Source organism: Conger conger, chromosome 16 (assembly GCF_963514075.1).
Source record: "Conger conger chromosome 16, fConCon1.1, whole genome shotgun sequence".
Taxonomy (NCBI): domain Eukaryota; kingdom Metazoa; phylum Chordata; class Actinopteri; order Anguilliformes; family Congridae; genus Conger; species Conger conger.
The window spans coordinates 28,038,473-28,044,187 of record NC_083775.1 but is presented as its reverse complement, the minus strand read 5'-3'; positions in this window follow the sequence as shown (position 1 = coordinate 28,044,187).

Sequence of the window (5,715 nt, the reverse complement as noted above, 5' to 3'; positions counted from 1 at the left end):
GAAATTCCTCCCAAGAACTACTCCAAAAAGACTGTTATGCCACAATAAGTCTACAGCTATTCCCCAGTCATAGTAGTGCCTCATCAGTACATCACAGTCAGTCCTTGTACTATCCCTATCCCCTAAGTTCATAGTACTGCCCCTTCAGATTCAGTACTGTCCTCTCTCAAATTTCAGTGCTACTGCCACAGTCTCAGTACTTTAGGAGCAGCCTGTTGCCTCGTAGCTAGGATAAGCCGTTAGGCCCTCCTCAACCTTGCATTGCTCCAGGGGGGAATGTGCCCTGCTTAGTCTCATGAACTGTATCACTTTGGATAAAAGCATCAGCTCAACAACAAATGAATAATAATAATAATAATTATTATTATTATTAGTATTATTATCTCAGTATTCCTCTGCAGTGGTGATATGGGACAGTTTCATTAGGCTTCAGATTTGGAAATATGAATTTGAATGTTTTGCTGAACTGCCAATAGTAACGTTTGTAATCCAGCTCTGCTAGACTGCTCTGTATCTGTATTCCTTTCTGATTGCACACTCTTTTCTCAGACTCGCAGAGGCGAAGACAATAAGTAACAGGTATGTTGTCTGTGATCGCAGAGTGAGTCAGCAAAGGGAGCAGAGATGTGATCTAATAAACGAATATGACTGCATATATTTGCATATCAATGAGAGGAGCTATTTCTGAACATGTGAAAATGAGAAGTAACATATTTACAGCACTGGGCCACTCATGATATGTGCTCATTTGCATACACTGCATATTTAATCAGCGGATAACATCGGGGAATCCATTGTATCCTTGTGTATAGACAGAAGTGTTTCAAGGACTGTGTCAGGGAGTGTAGCATGTTATGAGACTGCATTATATTATATGAGAGTGTGGTGAGTTAATATGTTATTAATACTGTATATTATTGACTATAGTATGAAAGTACACATGATTAAAAATATGTTAATAGCCTGTTTGACAGAAGAACAGCGTGTTTGCAACATGGACTTTGACTTATTGGACAAAATGGAAAATGCGGGAGTGCAAAAACCAGATTAGGCTAGCTTATTTAGGTTTGTGTCTGTGTCCCCCCCTCCCTCCTGAGTGACAAGTGGCATTCTGCTGTGGCTACTGAACAAATGTGGTGGACAGGCTAAGGTTGAGCTGTCAAATGCAATCCTCCTTTTGGAAGGGGAAAAAAACAAAAAAACAACAACAAAAGAAGCCTGGCTCTTAAACGATGTCTCCTTTATTGATGCAATTTTTCCCCCCTCTTGCACTGAAGGAGCTGGATAGCCCTGGTTTAAATTAAATTCTCCATCCAAGGCTGTTTATGAAGGCAGGGAGGCGTGGGAGGGAGCCAGCCAGCGCGGCCTGAAATTATAAAGGGTATTAAACGCACCTCTTTCAATCTGTCCCTCACTCCCCGTTTAGCTTCGACAACACTGGCCCGTAAACACGGGGGCAGCGGAGACCCGCACACAAATCACCTGTGCCAGGGGCGGGGCGTGAATGTGCACTGAGAGAGAGGGAGACAGAAATAAGGAGATGGGGAAAGAGAATGAGAGAGGAGAGGTGAGAGGGAGGAAGTAAGGAAGGAGAGAGGGAGAACAAATGAGGGAGAGAGGGGGGAAGCGAGAGGAGAGGGAGTAAGGGAGTAAGGGGGAGAGGGATTGTATGTCTATAAATGTATTTGTGCTTTGGCAATATAACATTTCTCTTGTGATGCCAATACAACTATTTGAATTTGAAGAGAGAGAGCGAGAGAGGGAGGGAGGGAGAGAGAGAGAGAAAGAGACAGACAGAGACCTTCAGCCTTCCCACCTGAGAGTGAGAAAATACATGGGATAATCTGCCGCTTTCAGCCTCTATCTCTGGTGTATTCACGGGAGCACCTCGTCTCCGAGCACTCCGACAGCTGTGACGGTTACAAAGAGCTCTAAGGATTGTGGGAAGGATGGGTTCGGCTCTGCTTTTTTGTCATATTGCTCCTTTTCAATTTTTGGAGGTTACCACCGCCTCAAAAAAAAAGCAGCCCATTGTCCTCTGATTGATGTTAGCTCTCCTGTAGTACCGCGTGGCCCCTAGCATGTAAAAGAGTCACTTTGTTTTAGTGGAGTGTGCGTGCTCGTCTGTGTTCTTCCCCAAACTGACACAGGAGGACAGTGCGAGCAGCAGCAGCACAAATTGGCTGTTTCCAAACAGAAAATTGGGGTAAAATAAAAATTGAAAAAAAATAAAAAAAATGAACTAGTTTCGTCGAAAAAGGACTGTCTGCGAAGCTTGGCTCTGTTTACCGACTCGGGGACTGCTCGGCACTGCTCATATCGTCGAGCTTAACAGCGAGCGATCGGTTCAGCTCCTCCGGTTGCTACGGCGCACGCTTCAGTCTGAAGGCCAAACTGGGGCAGCAGCAGACTGGGAAAGACTTCGCTTTGTAGTTATTTATGGAAGTACAGTTCAGACTCCATGATTCCTTCTTTTTTTTTTATAAAGCTTCCTGCGCTCCAAATCATTTACCCTTTGATGAAGCTATCGCATCTTTAATTTTTTTTGTTGCAATATCTAAATCTTGTTTTCCACCCCTCTTCCCCACCCTCCATCTTCTTCTCCTGGCTCTTTGAAATGTTTCAAAGCACAGAAATGTGGTGTCGCGGCTGGGGAATTGAAGCCAGGATGCTGTACCGTCGAGCAGGGCGCTTAACCTGAATTGCCCTAGTTAGCATAAATGCAGTGTATCAATGGATGACATGTAAAAATAAATGAAATAACATACAATTAAAACTAGCCAATGCACATTACAACAGTCATCTGATAGTCTTACGTATCATCTAATGTGCTTTAACTAACTGAAATAAACGAGTAGTAGTCTTCAATTATATTTGTATTTCTGAAATGTTAAGTTAACGTGAAGAATGACAGGAAACCTGCTCTTACTCATGTGTCTGCTATTCTACAGGTATAAGGCTGCAGGGACAGGTGCAGTCCTGTATGTTGTACTCCAAGGGGAATTTGGATCTGTTCCTTTGTCCTGAGGTGAGCTGCCTCGATGTCATTATCTTTCCGTTCTCTGAAGCCTGTTATTCAGCAGCTACCTGAATCAAAACACTGTGTCATTAAACAGTGAAACATTATGTGACCCACACAACACTCATGTAATTCAGGGATCATCAAGTCACATTCACACCTGACTCCCAGGTAAAGAGAGGGTAGACCTTGAGCACCATACTAAATGTTCAGATTACCTGGGAGAAAATAAATCCAGGGCCAGATTTGTATTTGAGGTCCAGATTTGATGATGGCTGTCTAACAGTTAAACACTGTGTATCACTAAACAGCCAAACACTTACATTGTCATATTAATCAGTAAAACATTATTTCTCATTAAACAGTCAAACCATCTGTGTCCCATTAAACAGTGTCCTGTCAGACAGTCAACCACTTTGTGTTGTCTCTAACACCCTTGCTGAAAATAGATGGTCCGTGCTAGTCAAAGCTGGTTAAACTGGCAGACTAACTGGTGAATGGCAGGCTAAGCTGGTTTAAGCTGATATTTTCAGCAGGGCAGTCAACCACTGTGTACCACTAAACAGTCTAGCACTCCATGTCCTGTCTAACAGTCCCTCTAAACTGTCAAACACTATATGTCCCATTAAACTTGCCAAAAAGTCTGCTTCTTGTTAAACCAGCAAACACTGTCATCTATTGAACCGTCTAATGCTTTGTGTCCTGTTAAACAGTCCAGTTATCCCTGTGTCCTGTTAAACAGCACTAAACACTTTGTGTTCACCATTTTAACATTCAAACACACTGTGTTTTTATTAAGCAGTCAAACACTCTATCCTGTTAAATGTTTAAATGTGTGTCTAGTTAAACAGAATCAGTATCTAGTTTGGTTTGGATGAGTGGAGGGATTGGAGAGAGCGTTTGGGAGGGGGGGGGGGGGTGTACACCTCCCACCCAATTTCAGAATGGAATGTCAGGATGAATATGTGGTCAGATAGATAACAGTCTTTATTTGGGTTACAAGCTACCTCGCAGCAGCAGTTATGAGTCACAGTCACTTTGCCAGAATGGTGTGTGTGTACGTGTGCGTGTGTGTCTGTGAAAACACTATGAGGGTACAGAAACCTTATCTATAATGTAATTTACAGTGTAGAGAGTGACTGTTGTGTACTTAATACCATGTCGCTATTTAAAATGCTCAAACAAATTGCTCTATCAGTGGAGGAAATTCACTGAAAACAGTCTGCATTTTATTTTATTTATCATCGGTCTGAAGAACATAAAACATTGTTTTTTTCCCTACTCCCTGCAGACATCCTCTCCAACCCCATTTATTAAATATTAAACACCTTAACTTCAGTCTCTCAGGAGACATCATAATAGCAATTACAGCAAAGAAAACGACAGTGTTATTTCAAACACATTCTGTTGCATCTATAAGCAGAATAATCATACCTTCATCCATTAAAACACGACCGCAGTATAGCTGTGCTTCGCACATCTAAAATGAACACGGTGCCTAACGTACGTACACACGGGCTGGCCGGAGTCATTTCAGTTGCGGTGACCACGTGCGTGCATATCAGGTATGCAATATGCAGAATGTATTCAGCCCGGTCTGATTGCACTGCTTACATGTGTGAATATTCCATTAAGCACCATTACTCAAAATGGAGGACGGCTGAAGGGTTCTAATGTGAGGACTAAATGAGGCTCTAATGTGAATGATGATCTCTCTTTCATCTGATATGTGTTCATCTTTATGAAGAGGGAGATGATGATGGCTGTGCTGGGGCGGCGGGCGCTGTCTGTGCTTCATGCATAATGAACTGCACGCTCCACGGTGGGTATACCACAGACCACACAATGACAGGAGGAAATTCTACCCTATCCTTTCCTGCTGACACTCTCATACACACTGATACTCTCCTGCTGTCTGTACGAGTATCGATGCTCACACACGCTGTCTGTACACACACTGATACACCAACACTGTCTGCACACACACTGACACTCTCACACACACTGATACTCATAGTGTCCCTATACACACTGATACTCCCAGAATGTCTGCACACACACTGATACTCTCACAATGTCTGTACACACACTGATACTCTCACAATATCTGTACACACACTGATACTCTCACAATGTCTGCACACACGCTGATACTCTCACAATGTCTGTACACACACTGACACTCTCACACTGTCTGTACACACACTGATACTCTCACAATGTCTGTACACACACTGACACTCTCACACTGTCTGTACACACACTGATACTCTCACAATGTCTGTACACACACTGACACTCTCACACTGTCTGTACACACACTGATACTCTCACAATGTCTGTACACACACTGATACTCTCACAATGTTTGTACACACACTGACACTCACACTGTCTATACACACAGTGATACTCTCACACTGTCTGTACACACAATGACACTCTCACGCTGTCTGTACACACACTGATACTCTCAGAATGTCTGTACACACACTGATACTCTCACAATGTTTGTACACACACTGACACTCTCACACTGTCTGTACACACACTGATACTCTCACAATGTCTGCACACACACTGACACTCACACTGTCTGTACACACACTGACACTCTCACAATGTCTGTACACACACTGACACTCTCACTCTGTCTGTACACACACTGATACTCTCACTCTGTCTGTACACACACT